Source organism: Pteropus medius, unplaced genomic scaffold (assembly GCF_902729225.1).
Source record: "Pteropus medius unplaced genomic scaffold, Ma_sr-lr_union100, whole genome shotgun sequence".
In the NCBI taxonomy this organism is placed as follows: domain Eukaryota; kingdom Metazoa; phylum Chordata; class Mammalia; order Chiroptera; family Pteropodidae; genus Pteropus; species Pteropus medius.
This window is the reverse complement of record NW_024340692.1, coordinates 5,210,382-5,230,627: the sequence shown is the minus strand read 5'-3', so window position 1 is coordinate 5,230,627 and position 20,246 is coordinate 5,210,382.

Below are 20,246 nucleotides of genomic sequence, written 5' to 3'. Positions count from 1 at the left end.
AATGAATCATCAAACGTTAAAGAAACTAAACACACACACACACACACACAATATCATCATCGCACAGAAAATAAGAGATTTCACTAAGGCGTATAGCATACATTAATCAATCAATTATAATTCAAGTCTACTCTCCTTTTGGTCTAGAACAAAAAGTAGCCACCAAAATATTTTGGGAGATTAGTAGCATTATCAATATGGACTTAAAGGAAAACATGGAAAAAACACTTAGCTTTCAGATTCCCCCATTTTTATAGCCCCTGTAGAAGCCTAAAATTAAAATTGGGAACATATTGAGTTTATCAAAGACAGAGAAAAACAGACTCAAAATAAGTGTTTAGGAAACTACTTTCTTTCCATTAACAAAAGCAGCATTTGTATATTACTAATTCTTGATAATGCTGGCCAAAGAGAACCCAAGCAAGTTTGTTGCTTCTAAAACTAAAAAGAAACTCAGTACCAAAGTTGAAATACAAGGAACCAGAAAAAATCAGTGATTTGTTCACTGTTGGAAAATTTATATTGGAGATACAAGAATTTCTTTACACTTAAATTGTTTTCTTCATCTGGAAAACACTGATAGAAATCTAGGTGAATGGATACAATTAAGTAGTAGTGTAGCTCCAACTCTAATTTGTTTTTTTTCCATTGAACACTCAGCATTTGCCCAGGAACCAGAGGAGAGGAACAGCTTTTTAAGAGTGAGGCCCTCAAAACATTTCCAAGCTGCTTGGACAAAGGCTTGGAATGACTAAAATAGTGAACCATCCTGCCTTGGACCGGAATCTAGATTGATGATCTAATATATCTTTTCCAACTCTGACTGCCATAGTTTTATGAGCATCAAGAACTGGGTGCCTGCCACTGTCAACAGATAGAGCTTCTCCAGAGTTTATACATTCACAGAAACTCAAGTATCCCCCATAGCACAGATCACACAGTCTCCTAGGGTTCATGGTGCTTCCTCTAGCTTCACCACATGTGAGACGGAAATGCCTCTTTGGCAGGACAATTCTTAAAGGAAATATGCCCATTACTTTTCCATGTTATCTTGGGTTTAGAACAGAGCGATCACTGAGAAGCTAACGAAGCTTAGCTTAAGTGTCCTCCTTCTCAGGAGCCCCTTCTAAAGCCAGGTACGTAATTTTGTATTTGTAAGTTTGCATTCTTTGTGTTACAAGAGTTCACTTAATTATATAAGCTATAGACCACCCCCCAACCCCCAAATGAGGATCTATTCCTCACCTAGAGAACTGGTACCAAATCATAGCTTGACAAAAGTATAAAAATTAAACACAAACTCCTCTTCATTTTCATGGACACAGCTCACCCTTGGCAAGTCACTGTTAAGGATGAGACCTCTTAGTTTGAGGCTCTGGTCCTCAGCTATCCTCTCAATTACGGCAGTGTTTCAAAAACTAGCTGCAGTTTAAGTTTAGTCTCCCTAGCTTCTCCCTGAAAGATCACTCCATTATGGGCTAATTATTAAATGGCTTATAGACTTTAAAGGCCAGAAGAATTTCCATGCCCTCCTTTTGGTTAAGTGGCATCACTGTTCCAGTGTCAGCCAAGTTTTGTTTTCCAATAAAGTTAATGGATTTGGACTAGGCTTCTGCACTTTCCCTCTACACTCTCAAGGGACCGAGCTGCAGAAACATTTACTTTTTTTCTGATTGCAAAAGTCATGGCATATACATATATGTTCATATATATAAAAAACTTGAAACATTATAATATGTAGCATAGGAAGTAAAAATCTTCCATAATCCCACACAGCTCAGAAAACCAGTTAACATTTTTTTAAGGCATATATTAAAATTTTGTTTATAATTTTACATAAATGAGATTATATTCTCCACTCTTATGTGTGCTATTTCCACCTAACAATATGTCTTAGATATCTTTCCATGCTAGTCTGTAAAAAATGATCTTTTTAATCTTTTTTTAAATGGCTCCATGGTATTGCACTGTATGCCTGAACCACACTTTCCTTAACCAATTGCTGTTAATGCACATTTGGGTTCTTTCCAGTTTTCCCTGTAACAAATATTCTTGCAAACATCATTTTACACTTACATCTTTGAGCAGTTGTAGGAGTATTTCTCTATGATGAATTCCCAGAAGGTGAATTATTATTGGGTCAGAGGGTATGAGCATTTCATTTTTAATAGCTTTTGCCAGATTGCCCTCCAATAATTTTATACCGATTTACACCCTCAACCACACCATAAGAAGGAGCCTGTTTCCTCATCCCCTTAGCAACACTAAAATCATGCAATTTGGGGATGTCTGATGTGAGTTAGGAGTTAAGAGGTTCAGCCTGTGGAGATTTTTCCCTTTGTGAACAGCTAACAAAGAGATCAAAAGTCTCCCCGCTTTCCTTGATGAACCCCTGCTCTGAGTGAGCCAATACCCAGACAGACAGATCTAGCTAATGTGAGAGGTGAAAATTCTAACATCTACTGCTTGTGTCTAGCTGAATTTATTAGAGACAATTTGTCCGTGAATGTATAAGCAAATGTGTTAGTTATAGAATACTTAATAACTGAACTATGAAAGAAATAGAAATTGGTCCTGACTTTAGCACTGATGTTTCAATGTAAACAACACATTTAATCTTATGGCATGAGAATGTTTACAACTGTACAATTCTTTGATGTCATCCCTATGTCTATTGGAACAAAGTAACATGAAAAATCTATTCTTTAATTGTATTTGAAAAGTGACTTTGAGTCAGCCCGCTAAAGAAGAGCAAGATTTGCCAACAATCAGTCTTCGGTAGCTCATTTCGAGGTTCACATTTTCAGAATTAGAATCACTGGGCATTAAACTGGGAAAAATTTTAGGGATTATCCAGTCAAAAGATTTTGAAACTCTGCTCCACAGAGCCTTGAAGTTGCTTCAGGGAAACAGACAAGGTAGACAGAGGCGTAAAGCAGCCAGGGGTTAAACGTTCTTGGTATTCCAATCCTAATTCCACCTGTTTTATACGGCAAATTCTATATTGTGTTATCTGGAGCAAGTTGATCTCTTGTTTTCCTCATCCGAAAAACAGATACAATAACACTGCCTGTTTAAGAGTAGTGAAGATGTAATTAAATAATACTATACATGTAAAGTGCTTATTCCAGTGCCCTGAATATGCCAAGGACTCAACAAATCTTTGCTATTTTATCATTTAAGAATTTCCTTTGAACCAGGATTCTCCTGCTAAAAATATATCTTTCAGAACCACCCATTTATTATTTGTCACCTGTAAAATAAGGTGATTCCTTCAGTTGGAGTGGTTTTAGATTTCCTTTACCTCCTGATTCCCAATCCAGTGGTCATTCTCACTGTCAGAACCCAAGCCAGTCTCAAAGGGAAAGCCGGGGGCTCTGAGGATGATGCGGCCTCCTACACGCTGGGAAGAGCCACTCGCCAGCAAGCTGGCCAAGACCAACGCTGCTCTATCTGCCTTCCCATTGATTTATAGAAGAAATATGACCATATGAAAAAAAAAGTTTCCTTGCTCTGTGGGAGAAGGTCCCTGCAGGTTCCTCACAAGAACTGAACATGAAAGTTATAAAACGCTAAAAATATTACCCAGTTGCCATCTTTTCCATGATTATGAGGACAATTGAAAGGAATTCAGAAATAGATACTTAATCCTTCTAACACTGGCTGAATTTTCTATTCTTGGCCAGACGTTTTTAAGAGGAAGAACTCATCCAACAAACATACACTCTTATTGATCCTTTTCTTAGGAGAGCTTGTCTTTGTGTAGGGGAAGTTTGCAAGTTTTCCTAATGAATCACAGACATGAGGCAGGAGGGGGAGAGCTTCAAGCATTTTCTTCTTTGAATGGTCTAACATGAGACTGAAAACCAGGGAACCGAAGGAAAACCTTCCAAACTGTGTATTTTTTCTACCCAAGAACTCCTTCCATGCCAGTCTGAGAGCCAGACGTGGGTTTGGGGTGGGGCTTCTGTGTCAGGGCCATCCGAGGTCTGTGGTAGACTTAGGAATAAGTAGACATAAAAGCTGTAGAATTAAGGGTTGAAAACAGCATTTAATGAAACCCCTCCCTACAGATGCTCTTGATCAAAGTCTACCCTTGCACTAAGACAATCGATCTACAGTTGCATACATAAAATTTTGGCAACACTCTGTCCTCATTGCTTTCAACAGAGGTTTTAGACCTCTGAAACTGGGCATCATCCCAGAATTGAGACCCAGTTGCATGACGCATACCAGAAGACACACCACCACAGCCGAGGCCCGTGCAACCACTTTCTTTTAACCTCGTGTCTGTGAAAAATTACTTTCCAAAAATATAAGTGAAACCTGATGTCTTCTCCGGGTGGTTATTTTTGCGCCTATGAAGTCAATAAAACTCTCCAGATTTATTAGACAGCTCTGCTGCAGAAGACAAGACCACTTCCTATTCTCTAGCAGAAATGTGTGCCTTTCCTTTCTGTAACCTTCTGACCACAGATTTTAATTTTATTCATTTCTTTTATTTTTCCCAGAAAATTTGTCAGAACCTCTAAGATAAGTGAGTTGGCCTACATGAAAATCCCAATCTCCAGCATCCAAGAATGATGAAATAAACACATTTCGGGCTCCTCTAGCTTTTCTTTACTTCCTATTTTATAGCAGCCCTCTTTTCTTCATGTCAGAATCAGCAAGGAGTTTGGTAGCTTCTTCTTCCACTACACTAAGCACTAATGCAACACCTACCAATATGTTGTACTCCTGTGAAAGCCCACTCACCATGGGTTGATGACCATAATAATGACAATTGGATTCAATTCTATTCAATGCAACAATATAGAGTGAGCCCCACTACACCTGCCAGGGCTCTCCTTGTAGAGAGATGCAAAGATGTAGAGGATAATGTGCATTCTTTCAAGAAACTTAGTTTACTATGGGAGATAAACTTGTTAACAAATAACAGTCATTGAGTGTGACAGATTCATTAATAAACAGAATCTTGTGGGATATAAAGACTTGAACATGAAGAGGTAATAAAAGGCTTCTCAGAGGAGATGACTCTTGAGCTGTGTGTTTAAAGATGAGTAGGAGTTCATCAGATGAACCTGAGGAAGCACATGCCAAGCTGAGAGATTAGCAAGTGCAGAGGATTAGAGGTGTGAAATAGCACGGCACATTTGGGATCTCAGAAGTTCTGTGCTGGGAATGAAGGTCAGAAAGTTGTAAGCAACCTGTGTTTATACATGCATGTGGATATATTTTTTAAGTGATGGGGAACTGCTGAATAGATTAAAGGCTTAGAGCAACTGCAGCATGGTCAGGAGAGCAGGAACAAGTGGCTGAGTGCTATCTAGGGGAGAAATGAAGAGAGCCCAGACTAGGCCAGTGTGGTATGAATGGAGAGAAAGATTTTGAGTGATAGCAAAGAAGATATAGTAGTAGATATGCATAGTAATAGTAACAGCAAAGAAGAAGGTGGTTAGTAAAGTTTCCTATTCCAGAATGACTTTTAGGCGGATGTCCATTATTTAAAAGTGAAAATTACTTCCAAAATGCTTTTATTTTTTTTATTTTTTAAAATTTTTATTTATTTATTTTTAAATTTTATTTATTTTTTATGGTGAAATTGGTTAACAAAATCCAAAAACTTTCAGCTGTACAAAATGCATTTAATTCTAAGTTGTTGGCTCACTCATTTTTTTTTTCTCTCTATCTATTTCCAAAAATGATTTGAGGCAGAAAAGAAATTTTATAGCTAGAACCACCTTGTCTGACTGTTCAGCCTTGGCTCTGTATGAATTGATGAAGGGCATTTGTAGGACGTTATCCCTGGTTCAGCCACTCAGAATATTATTTAAAGAAATTCATCCTACAGTTATCTTGACAAGCTTGAGTTTTGATTATCTTCATGTTAAAGTGCCATATATATCAACTTAACTGGCACTTTCTTGGATGGTAATTTCTAGTTTATTTACTCACTTTTTAGGGCATTAACAGAGAAGGTGCTCTTGTCTACATGACTCATTGAGTTTTGGCAAAGAAGAGTTGAATTACAGCATTTTGGGAGTCAGATAACTCTTGGATTGTTCCCTATGAATTTGGGCAAGGCAGCTAAGCTCAGTTTTCCTAACTGCATAATGGAACAACATTAATATCTGCCTCATATGTGTAAGAATTAAATGAGCCAATGAATAGTACATGCCTTAGCCAATAAATAGCACAGGCTAGTGACAGGTTTTTAGTACTCTATGTAATGTAAGGTGCTGGGTACTTGGTATATAGCAGAGTTCCCAGTCCCGGGGCTGCAGACCAGTACTGGTCCATGGCCTGTTAGGAACCGGGCTGCACAGCAGGAGGTGAGTGGTGGGCGAGTGATCGAAGCTTCATCTGTTATTTGCAGCCGCTCCCCAGCACTAATATCACTGCCTCAGCTCCACCTCAGATCATCAGGCATTAGATTCTCATAAGAGCCCCAGTCTCTGGTGCCAAAAAGGTTGGGGACCACTGATATATAGTATCTTGTTGCAATCTTCTAGTATTGTAGAAAAGAAAATTTAAGCTGTTTGAGAGCAGTGAGGTTTTGTTTTTTGTTTTTAATTTATTCATTATATTCCCAGTCCCCAGAATAGTGTCTGCCTCAAGCCACAAAGGTGTCTGGATAAGAGAGATTAAATAATAACTTGCCCCAAATCAAACATCTAGTAAGAGCGTGATTGGGATTTAGAGCTGCATTTGCATGATTCCAAGACTAGTGCTCTTTTAATGATTTCCCAGTTTTACCCTATAAAAGAAAATGACCTATAACCTGATTGAAGGGCTGCTTTGTGCCTTCTTTTACTACCAGTTTTCTAAGTATTTAATTATCATCAAGTTAGGATTCTCAAGATAAGTAGTTTCCATCTATGTCATTTAAAAGTCATTTTCAGAGTATTTCTCCATGGGTCATGCTCGTGGTTGCTAATTCCTCCTTCTTGAGCCCTATTTCTATTTGATAATGCTTTCTTGGTAAGGTCTACTTACTAGAGTCTTCTGAAGGCTTTATGTCCAAGTGAGCCTCCACCTCTCCCTGCTCCCACACTCACACTCCAAAAGCCCTGCTTCCCTTGTGTCTTGGTAGACGGAGATTTTATCCACCTAGACGCTCTGCTTTGCAATTTTGAATTCAGTCTTTACTCCTCCCATTTTATTCATCTATCAGGTCACTGAGTTTTATAGTTTATACCTCAAAAAAAGGTTTTCAAATCTGGCTTTTCCTTTTCATCTCTATTGCTACTCTCTAATTCAGAATCTCCTTACCTTTCACCTGAAGAGTTCAGACACCTTCTCAATTGACCTTCTTACCTTCCGTCCCTTCCCTCACCAGCCTTCCTATTATATATCGCAGATCAAACACTCTCCAACTCTAAAACCTTTGGTGCTTCTTCACTTCAGGTAAGAGGTTATGCTTCCTGCTATTCAATACTGTATTTAAAATCAAGCCCAGTCAGACTTCCTGCCACTGTCCTCATGTGTCCTTGACTTTAGCTATACCGAACTGCTTGTGATACCCTGAACACCTAACACATTAGGACCGACCCATTAGAATGAACACCTTTGTGCTAGAACAACATTCTGCAGATGCTCTTCTGCTAGATCATGTGGTGGTCTAAGAAGCACCCGGAGGAAGGGCCATCACACAGTGGGTTGAGAGAAGTATCTATATACCAACTCGTAAGGACTCAAGTGCACATCACCTGAATGTCAGCCCTGCTTGAACTGTTGTTTTCTCAGAGTAGAGGGGGTATATTCCTGGACCTATATTTTTATTGAAAACAAGAAAACAAAAGAAAACTAGGTAGAAAATGCAGAATGATTTTTTTTTTTTTTTTTTTGCCCTTGTTTGCTTTGCTCATTTACCAACTGGCCACTACAGCATCTGAGTTTGATTTCCTGGTACTAACCAATCTATAAACTCTTTTCCAGACTAAGCACAAGCAGCCTCTGATTTTATCCATTTTATAAATGGAGTGAAAATTTTGCAAGAAATTTTGAAGAAAGGGCATTGTACAGAATTTATATAAGGTCTAAAACACTGTTAGAAATAATAAATCACCAATAAATTATCTCCATGTTCTTATTGGGCTTTTCAATTTTAAAAGCACTCTGACGCTTTTTTTTTTCTTTTTTAATTTAGCTATGGCTATTTTTCAAATGGAATTAATGACCAAAAGCTAGTCTCATTTTCTAATTACAGTAAGAGACACTAGACAAGAGTTGTTCCAGACACTGACCCATCTTGGCTCAGGGAGAGGCTCTGGGCAGTTTTACTATGTGCTGGCTTAGTACCTGGGGCCAGGAAACATCTGTTATAACATGCGGTCCAGCGGGTGCTCTGCTTAATTATAAAATGGCATTGCAGTGTCCCTTTGAGTTGGCTGGCCTTAGTTTCTAATGCTATACTACCAAGCAAAATGCAATTTTTGTTGTTCTGATAACTTAATGTCCAACACAACTGTTGAAAGGCTTTGAGAAGAGTGAAAAAGTTAAACCTTTGTCCTCTGGAAAGAGGTATGAAGAAAGGCAAAACAAAAAAATGCTTTCTAGAAGCAATTGCGAAGCTCAGATATGAATGGATATTCCTTATATAGGGACTGGGGGAGCTGCTAATTCCCAAATGACTCATTCATCTAGAGTTAACTGTTTAAATAGTGCTTCCTCCTCTTCATTCCAGGGATCCTGTTTGGAAGGTCAAGGACAATGACAATTGAGAAGCAAAGGGAAAACTGGAGAAGAGTGAAGGAATGTTTGGAACACCACAAGGCTCATTCACCTTCAATAGAGGTGAAAGAGGACACATTTCTGTAAAGGTTCACACAATCAGTTATGGCCCAGGACTTAGAATTTATTCTTGGAGCACACATACTTGGGAATTCTCCATAATGGCATGACTCTCTTATGAGCCATTATGAGAACTTACCTTCCCAAATCCTTTTATATGCTGGTGGGAGAATAAAGCCCATTGTCTGCAGTGTCTGCTTAGGAGGATCTTTTGTCTCATGGCTTGTTGTAATCACTTCCAGACCAGTGGTATATTTATGATTTACATAATGTTACAGAGGAAGAAGTCTTAAGGATTTTTTTTCTCTAAACCTTTTTGAGTTATTATTTTAGACTCATTGCCAGTTTTTTTTAAAGGGGGAAGTTGATGAACTTTTAAACATGTCATTACATGCTCTGAAATAGCAACTCTTTGTTCTTTCAAAGTTTCTTGTGGAAATTTAAAGGGGTGTGTATGTGTGTGTTTATGTGTTTGGAAACAGGTAGAAAAGGAAATGTTAAAAAGGAACACTTGAGGTTCACTGATAAAGTTAAATACATATTGTTGTGCTTCTGTTAGAACAAAAGTTGGCAGGTTTGAAGTCTTACCTAACATTTGGGGTGGGTTTAGGAAGGGCAGCTCTGCATTCATTTTTAATCATATTTCAATAATTAAGGGTAGCAATGGAAGGGTTAAGCCCTAAAGCAAGGAAATATTTCTCAGTCAGAAAACAAAGGGAAACTTGCATATTTCTGGAGATGACATTGGATCAGCCTGTGGATTTCAAGCAATTATGCGATATTATGATTCCCACTGAGTATGCATTAGTTGGAATACTGTTCTTTTTATTTCTCCATGTCCCAGGGTTGTACACTGAAAGAGCCCTGTTCAACTTTGCACGTCAGAATTTTGAAGGAAAAATTATAGTAAAATGTGTTTAAAACAGTGGGGCCTTATGTGAGTGAACACAATGTTTTTCAAAGTTTTCAAAAATCCTTTTGTTAAAAATATGGTTTTTATTTTGTTTCTTTTTTTCTTTTTAATTTTTTTCTTTTATTCAGCTTTTACCTCCCCTCCTTTCTGGAGAAAAGAAGAGAGGAGGTTCAAAGGATATCCATAACACAGCCTATATTTAGGGCCTGGGGACTTACAATGGATTTGTTTTAAATGAGACGCCCCACATGGAAAATCAACAAGTGAGAAAAGTTCATCTGTGTATATAACTTCAGTTCCAACAACTATGGTGACAGTCACAGTGTCTGAGTAAATGTCCCCTAGAGTCATCTTGTGAACAAATGATTATTAATTGAGGTTTCAATGAGTTGAAAGATGGGTTGTTCATAAAGGGTAGAGATGTTTCTAGAGTGCAAAGAACTGAAGACTCAGTCCCTGGGTTGTTCTAAAAGATGAAATGGCTTTTTTTTTTTTTTTAAATTGAATTAATTAAAAACAAAGCAAAACAAAAAGCAGCATAGTGAAGTGCAGAGATCAGGAATGATGATGAATAAATGTCATATTCATGATATTCCATGATATTCCTTCTCACAATGGAGAGAAGTAATTTGTTTGATCAGTTAGGAATTACATTTTGCTGTCAATGACAGAGACTTGACTTCAATGGTTTAAATGTACAACGGTTATTTCTAACATAAAAAAAAGTCCTCCCTCTGGCTATTGGGGGCTCTTACAGTGGCTTCCAATGTCATCAGAAACCCAGGCTCTTTCTAGTTCTCTGCTTTTTCACCCTGAGGCCATAATGTCCCTCTAGTCATCATATGGTTCTCCAAGCATAAAAGAGAAAAGAGGAAGGCAAAAAAGACTCCCCTTCTAGCTTGGCTAACTCTCTTTAAGGTGCTTCCCCCAAAGTACCTCAGAACATTTGCACTTTCAAACCTTTGTCACATGGCCACACCTAGCTGCAAAGGAGACTGGGACATATAGTCTCTTAGGAGGAAAAATTACTGCCCCAAATGAAATCAGGGTTCTATTACTAGAAATTAGGGAAGAGCAGGTATTGAATGGAAAATACAGTCTCTGTCATACTCATATAAACCATTAATGCCAACATCTTGTCCAAGGTTTACTGTTTTTTTCTGCTTGATTTATGGAGTTTTTAAGGCACTAGCTTGAGAACCCAGTTTTGCATTGCATTGTCCAAAAGCACATGGTCAAAATGAATACTTGTGCACAACAATGATCCTTTTCTACATTATTTGTGTAGTTTAGTCTTGAAAATGTTTGTGTGCATAATTACAGAGTGGAAAATTCCGAACACTCTTGAGCCTCCAAAATAGGCAAATACAGCTTTTTTGGGGGGGGTCTAAAAATTATATTTAGAAGTGATTACACCTTCAGCAATCTTTTTCTTCTCTACATTGTTGTTGGAGCTTAAACTTCCTTCGTCATAAAAAAATGTGGATAGGAAAGGAAGAAATGAAAAAGAATGGCACCAAGTGAGGAGACATTATTTCTTGCAGGGGTGACCACCCTGCCCTCACTTGAATTTCTTTATTTCTCTCTTTTACACTGTTTAAACTTCCACCAACTAAAGATTCACTTTGGTTCCCAGGTATCCCTTCTAAAAATCAATTTTTAAAAAGAGATAGTGATTAGTCATTCAAAAACCAGTGTCAATTACTTAATCAGATTGCTTTCCTACTAGAATGGTACAACTTCACTGAATGGGAGATATTTATCTAGTTTTTCTTCTCATTTGAGAAATAAAACATATTTATGGAAAAAAGTTCTACATGAACAAAAAGATATACTGTATAAATAAGTCTCCCTTTCACCCCAGATTCCAATATTCTTTTCTTTCCTGATGGAACAATTAGTAAACATTTCTTGTATTATCCAGAGCACAAGCATGAATTGATATTAACATACATATACACACAGTGCAAATATGTAAAAATCCTCTTGTTTAACTCAAATGATCATATACTGTTTATTATTTTGTGCTAATTAAGTTTTTTTTTAATATTATAAAAACATTCTTTTTATTGGCACATATACCCGCTACATTAAAAAAAAAAAGATACCTCATTAAAATAGGAGTTTTTAGTGGGGGAAACAATGCTATATTTTTGGAGTATGGAGCATCTTGCTTCCATATTTCTACGCCTTCCTGTGGTGGGAGTACTACCTCACTCATGGTCTCTACTTGACCGCCAAGGATGGCACGGAGGCCATGCTTGTGCTCAAATAGGCCTGGCTGGGCGCGGGGCTGCACGGACCTCAGGGGCTAGAAGGCCAGAAGTGGGGCCTAGCCCTCTAGCAAGAGCTGTCAGCAGACAAGTCCTCAGGCAGATGAGGTTCAAGTCCAGGGTCACAAATCTTGGCACCAGAGGGGGAGCCAAGGCTGGCAGCAAGGCCTGTGGGGTGTTTCCAGGAGCACCATCTCCACTTGGACCCCCAACTTGTATCTCTGCACTCCAGGGAGCCCCCTCCCAGGCAGGAAAGAGGGAGAAGCAGGTGAGCTGGGTTTGTTAGGTTGTGGCTACTTAATAAATGTTTTTTTGTTATGAAAAAAAAAAGTAGTGAGGTAGTACTCCTTCCACAGGAAGGCATACAATGGGGTCCTGGGGCTTATGAAGGAAAACTTTGAGAGAAAAGAGAAAGATGGATTGTCCTGGGACTCTAACTCTTGTGTCTGATATGCTTACTACGGAAAATAACGTTCCAAGTTTCAAATAACTAAGTTGACTAAACATCTAGACTTCCCTAGGGTAATTTTTGACCACTTTTATTCTCAAGATGGTCCCAGTTTGGATAACATTATGCAATCACCATTGTAATACCTAATTGACAAATTAAGCAGTTAGAATCAACTGCAAAGATTAAAAAGGCACTCTAAATAACCTGACAGCAGGAGTTTGTCTAGCTGATACTCTGGTTCAGCTGCTTTTGAGTAGTATGACCTGGATAAGTTATTTAACTACTGGTTGCCTCGGTTTCCTCAGCTTTCTAATTGGAATAATAACTGCCTCATAGTGGTATTATAAACATTTGCTTAAGTAATGCATATGAGGGGCTTATCACAATGTCTGGTTCATATTTAGGGCTCAATAAATGTAGCTTTTTATATGACTTATTTTTACCATTATCCTCCTTCTCCTGCCAAACTACTTCATTTACACTTATAAAACTTCATTGATTGAGATTCTTCTAGGTGAACAGTCATCATTTTCCAAAAATGGATCATGGCGTAGCCATTTGAGAAGAAAACTTAGGTGAGTCTAGGACAGTGATTGTTAATTGGAGGGACCCATCATCCCCACCCAACCTCAGCCACAGGGAAGAGAAAAACCAGCATGTAGTTTGAAAACAGAGCAGCATTTAGTACTTCTGATCAGATCGATTTTGGCTTTGAGATTGAAAAATTTTTAATTTCAATAACGTTAGAGAAGGATGTATGCATTTCATACATAGCAAAGGGATAAAGCATTTGAAATGATGGGGAAGATGCCATTGTAGCCATTTGTACTTCACAAGGAGAGCTATGGATTATGGAATTACTTCAACGAAAGAGCTCAGGAGAATTTATAACCAATCAAGTCTCAGTATATCTTATCCTTGCGTCTAACTTTCCACCCATTTATTATTTCTCCCAAAAGAGTCCCTTAATGGATGACTCTCTGGCAGAAGCTGCATATCAAACAATGAATGACAATTGTTTGTTCAGGCAACCTGGAAACTCCTGAGGCCTTTTAGGAAAGGAGAAAGAGACTTTGACTCTGGAGTAGGAGTGGGAGGACAGGGCTATTGAAAGAACAGGAAGAGGTATTTCCCTGTCATATTCATTTTTTAAAAATTGAATTAGGTTTCTGTGAAAAGCTGTCTTGTAGAGTAACAACCTCTTTATGGTTTCACCAGCTGAGATATAAAAGGCTATTTGTGGCGCGCTATAAATTCTGAATGCAAGTAGAAATTCTCTACTTCCTGATTATTTTAATGATAAGAATAATGTTTTGTAAATAACCTGACCCATTTAACAAACCAGGGATCCCAGAGTCGTCATTTTGCCCGAGAGCTTATTTATTTTCACATGATAAAATCCCCTTTGCTTCAGTTTTAGGTAATTAACTAGTTTTAAACTGGGGGGTGAGGGCGAAGCATTATTTGACCCTTTGAGGACAGGACACAGGAAGACTTTGGCTTCTACCATTAATTCTTACCCAAATAATGTATAATTTTCTAAATAGATTTGGAATAATGGACTCAATCTAATAACTAGACTCACCTCTGAGTGATAGCCTAATGGAAAATTTTAAATGGTGCATAGTGCCACAAAAAAAGCTCCCCTTCACCTAGATCTAGAATGTTTCTGGGACTTTAAACATGGGAAGCCCCAAAGAAGCAAGGGGAAGCCAGTTTAACCACACTTTGTAGGGTGGCATGAGGTTACAAAAGGTGAATTGAGAGCCTGAGGGCTTAAAGGCAAGGTGCAAAAATCAAACTGGAAACCAGTTGTTGCCCAATACTTGTACCACATTTTTACCAAATAAGCTGGTGATATAAATAGAAAAATGTATCAGAGCAGGTCATAACTAAGGGGAAATGTCTTCATTTCACTTTGAGCTGATTCTGGATTTATCTATATGGAATACAAGAAAGCAGAGTAATCCCACTAGAGTGCTGACCACTGTGGCCTACGTGCAAGACAACTAGCTTGAGATCAACCTAAGAAATGCCATCTCACCTGGACTGCCCCTGCCTGGAACTTCATGCCAGAGCAGCTTAGAAAGTAACAATGTAAGTGGTACTGTTGCAGGAAGCGACACCTGATGGAGGAAATTGGACACTGAGACAACTTTGTCAGAGGAAGCAGAATTTAATGCCAGCGGAGCGCATGAGGCTTTAACTGCACCAAAGTATGAGCTCGCCCTGGTTTGATTTGGTTAGATTTCTTACAGCTTATATACCTCTGCAGTGTCCATGCAAGGGGTGCATGATTCCTTTGTCTGATGTTCTGCAGGCACCTTGTGACTCAGGATGGGGAGAGGGAGTTTCGGGTAGGTGCTCCAAGGGGGAAGGAATTCTCGACCACCAGTCCTATCTATTTACAGATCGTTTGTCTTGTAGGTATGGCAAGAGTTTCCAGAAGGCCATTTAAAGATCTATAGGGTATGGTTAATCTATAACTGACTGACTCGGTCATTTCTGCAAGCCCTTTCCTTTGCATTTTTCAGATGCCTCCTCTCTTAGTACCATCTCCAGGGGAAGTATTGTGTGAGGTGCTTGGTGCTTTTTACATGTTCCTTCTAACCCAGACAATCACTCTGCATTCCAATCTCTGCTTCTCAAAGGGGGCTTCTGAACACGGCCACACAGCCAGGAAGGGACAGAACAGAGATGTAGATCTGGAATTGGCAAAGCTGGGTGCTGCCACTAGCCCACCTTGTCTGTTCCCACGTCAACAGATCTGCCACACTGGGGGCCTCTGTCCCCTCACTGTGGGTTTTTCTCACTGTGACCATTTGATTTCCTGTGATATAGATTAGCACAGCACCTGCAAAATGAATCTCTTATCCACGCTTTGGGTACGAACCACAGTGGTGGTTCAACACCTTCTAATAGGGTAAGTTTCACTACCATCATGCCCAACTCCAACTCACTCACAAAACCCAGTTTATATCAGTGGTCCTGTTCCTTTTTCAGAGTTACATCTTTGCTCTTGCCCTCTTCTCCCTCTTTCATTCCTGGCCTGCAGCTTCTTTACTCTGTTTTTCCCTTTTTAAAAAGATAATCCATCGATATCAGCCCATATCCCCAATTCCAACATGTATTTATGACTAAAACCCACTCACGAGCGGGTGGCTGCCACACCAGTGCTGACGGGGGTGTGGAGATTGCTGTAACTAGCACTATGCAATAGAACATTCTACAACAAAGGAAATGTTCTACAATCTGTGCTGTCTCATATAGTGGCATTTGAAATGTGGCTAATGTGACTGAGGAACTGAGTTTTAAATTTGGTTGAATTTTAATTTAAACAGTCACATGTAACTAATGGCTACTATAGTAAACACAGGATGGGCCTCAAGGAAGGTTGCGAAAGATGGCTACATTTCTGGATGTCTTGGGATCTTAGGCCATGCCTGGGGCCTGTACCTTATTTCTGGGAAGCCCACATAGGGGCTACTTCAGTGTAAGAGGTTCTCAAGGGAACAGAATCACACTTAAAAAGAAAGATCTGGGTAGGCTAGAGCTGGGCAGGGCAATGGGTTAGGAGCAACTCTGGATGGAACTAGAATAGTCTGCGGCATGGAAGATGAGGTCAAATTATAAAGGAGAACATGCAGGACAAAACCTTGACCTTAAACTTGTTGGCCATGTGATCTTGAGCAAATTACCTATACTCTCTGAGCATTGGATTCCTCATTTATTAAATGGAGAATAATATAATAATGATAATGAAAACAGTGCCTGTTTGGGTACCTCCGAGACTGGATGTGAGTATGTATGCCATCATGAATGTAAAAAGTATTTTCTAAACCGTTACCTTTTCTTAATAGTAATTATCATTGTTTTGGACCAATGTCTTGGAGATCTAGGGAAGTTGTAGACATACATGGTGTGAACACATCCAGGCAGCTGGTATGACAATGTGACTAATAGCATGTGACTATCATTGGAAAGAGGAGTGGGGAAATTTTTTTATCCAGAGCTTAAGGCAAGTCAGTAATATGCCTGAGATTCTGTGTGTTTAAGGTGACAATAGACAAGAATAGTATCTAGAGAGACAGCGAGAGAGCCCAACAGAAATATGAGCCTGTGAGAACATAGATTCCAAGGGATCAAGGGAGCAGAAGAGTGCCTTGCATATAGTGGCCACTCAATCAATATTTGTTGAATGCATAAACAAGTGTGAAGCACCTGGAGCCCTCCCAATTCAATCCACTTATAGAGGGCAATGAAATCATGGTGCCAAGACATTTTGCACAAAGCACTAGCTTTTTATGTGTGCTTTAGCTAAGAACAAGTTTAAAGCCTGAGCATTTTCTTTGTTTATTCAAGGGGAGCTAAAAATAGGCCTTTATAGTTCCTTTTTGACTAGCTTGTCTCTTCCATTAAAATCCATGGCCTCTGAAGGCAGGGACGAAGGCACTTGGCCCCTAACTGGTACTTGTTATCTGTTAGATGACTGAATTATCTTCTTAAAAGAGTTATAATCCTGGAGCTACTTTTCAGAAGGCAATCTTTTCCAATGCAGAAAAGAGGCTTCCTGAGAAATGAATGAATGACTACCCACGTCAGAGGACACAATAGGGAACATGAAGCGTTTGTTCAATTGTTGATTGCACTAGGGAGACAGAGAATGATGAGAGAGAGAGAGAGACAGACAGACAGACAGACAGACAGATAGCTTCCATTTGTACTTTTGATTTGACTGAACCATTCTTCTCACTAGAATTTAAAGTAAGCACTGTTAGGTGAAGGACATGACTATATTTTGTGGACCACAGGACCATCACCACAGAGCCTGGCACACAGGAGCCCCTTAATAAGGAATTTTTTGTGACAACCATTTTAGAAAGCAGTCTTGTAATATTTAGTAAGACAGGCACACCCCATGGCACAGCAATTGTACTCTTAGGTATAAATCTTCAAGAAACTCTTGCTCAAGTGTATCAGGTTACATGTGCAAGGAAGATTATAGAAGCACTGTTTGTAAGAGCCCCCAAGTGGAACAAACCTGAGTGTCTCTCAATAGGATAAAAAAAATTGTGACCTATTCCCCAGTGGAATATTATGCAGCAACAAAAATGATTGGAATAAATGAACTGCAGCTGCAATATTGGAAAAATGCATCAGAAAGAGAATAAAAGTCCACAAAAGAAAAAGCAAACAAGAAAAAGAAGAGATAATAGAAAGTTTTGCAGAAAGGGCAGCCCTGATAACACTAGATGTCTTGCATACTGAGTTTCTTGAGCTGGAAGCTTCCCAACAGTATATGGCACAACTTGGAGAGAAGTGACTAACATATAACGGCTTAGCCTTCGGCTCAATAAAAACAATGTGAAATTCTTAGAGAATTATTAAGGAAGAAGAACATGATAAAAATTAAAAACAAAAAGTAACAGCCTCACTTCATCCTCAAAACTCTTACCAACAGGTTAATAAAGAGCTTGGAAGCAAATTCACTTAGAAATATCTGTAATTTATCATATATGTGAAGTTCAATTGCTCAGCAAATCTATTTACAGTTTTATTCATAGGATGGATATTGAGTTACTCTCAAATAAATATCCTTTTTATTGAGGGCCCAATACTGAAGCACAAATGGACCCTAATATACTATTGGTCTCTCTTTTGGTGCTCAGAAAGTGTGGATCTGTGTGCCTTCTAGGTTGAGAGGAAGAAGGTGTTTTAGAATTAATAATTCAAATAGGGCTGTTATACCAGGAGGGGAGAAATGAGTGTCAAGATAGTGTTAAGAATCTGGGAAAGCTGCCAGCATGGTTTACATGATAAGGGTGGATAAAAACACGGAGAGAAATATGGTCCAGTGGTTTATCTGTCTTGTTTTCATTTTTAAGGGTGATTTACTTTTAAACAAAATTGTGAAATCTTTAAGTTACTATAAGAACATGGCTGATAACAGATTTCTTTTAAAACCAGACTTTCCGCAAGCAGCATGCTGATAATAAGAGAATTTGATCTTTATGCCTTTTTTCAGCATCCTTCATGATGGCAGAGAGTGTACGCTGAATATTTAAACAGGACCATCTCATCTCTGGCCACCTTACAGAGTGCTACCTATATTGCCATGTCTAAAGGGGAACCCATCAAAACGTACAAATTAAAAGCCAGTGGGGAAGAACATAATCTTGGCAACTGTCTCTTGGGAAATCTTACAACTGTAAGAGCGCCATGGAAGAGTGCTTTAAATATCATCGTGGTTCATCCAATCTCTTTGCAATTGTATAAGACGTGTGGCCAAGGTCTTGCAGGAAAGAGGCCAGGGTGCCCAAGCTTGTGATTGGCTGGGGGGTCGGGGAATGAGGCTTAGTGAGCCACTTAGCCCACTCTTCCTTCATGAGGAGCACGCCACACGCTTCTTTGCACATTCCTTTAAATCCTTGTGTGTCTGGCATTTGGAAAAAATATCGACTGCAACCAGACGTCACAATCCTGATGACAGCTCTTAAAATCCCATCTTTTTCGCAGCAACATCTACTGTCAGCTTCCCACCCCTGTCATCAGAGAGCCTTCCCCACCCAAGTTATGCTCCAAATAGAAAGAATTTCAGACGTATACATTTGGCAGCCTCTTCTAAAGACCTAGACAAATATTCAGGTAGTAAATAGCCTGAGAGAAACACTGCTGATAAAATTAGTTCAAATATTTCGCAGAAAACAAACCTGACACCACTGTGATACTTGATAGCTCAGCCTCAGCGTTTCCAAACCTTTCCAAAACCCCTTGCCTTCAAAGCCCAAATGTCTTGTTTTAAATTGTCTTTAGTTTTCTCCTTTCCAAAGCCAATCCTTGTCACCTTTTCCTTTCAAAAAGAAAAATCATATGGCTATAGAAAGGATTGCCCAACCAGGAATTTTACATTACAAATGATTGTGTCGAAGGTTAATATATCCAAGGTCAGGTGTTAATAATATCTATCTGAATTTTGTTCTCCTGGTCTATGATATGAAATGAGTCACCTCATTGATCTATAACATGATAATCCCAGATCATTATTCATTGTCCTGAAATTCTATTCAGGGCTTGGTATCAAACTCTCTTTAATACCCTTTTTGGTTTTGATTGAGCAGTAGTTTTACAGTCTTTCCCACAGTAACCCTATACCTGGTGTCTAAGATTGTTTAATTGATTTTTCACTCTGTCACCTTCTCCTTTTCTTGCATTTTAGTGTAGAGAAAAAAATTTTAATCCCTATCTTGAGACATATTCATTTCACTCGCTGAAGCTAGTTCTCCACCTTTAGTTTCAGGTAAATAGCATCTGCAAGTACATAGCCCTGTTAATTTGTCTGCATCACATATGAATAATTCATTCCAATTTAGCTGAAAGTCTTGGGCTCAAACTCCCAGCAGAGCTAATAATCTTCAGGACTTTCTATGTGCTAGGGCACTAAGCGCTAAGGGCTTACTCCTCACAACAATCCTATTGGGTAAGTGCCAATATTCTACTCAGCAGATGAGGAAATTGAGGTTCAGAGGGGTTTAAGGAACTTACCCAAAGTCACCTGCTAATAAGTCTAAAACTTAGGACCTAAGTCCTCAGTCTTTCTATTTCTTTAGCTTGTGGATATTATTACTTTCTAACAGCCCTTCTCTAATTATGATGATAATAACTGGTGGCCGGTCATTAAACATGATACAGTTATTATACAAAAGTGGACTGGGAGGCCTTTGCAAAATGCATATTAACAGTAAAATTATATCAGCATCTAGTATACTCATATAAAAAATATTTTTTCTTGTATAACTAGAAATAAAATTAAACATTT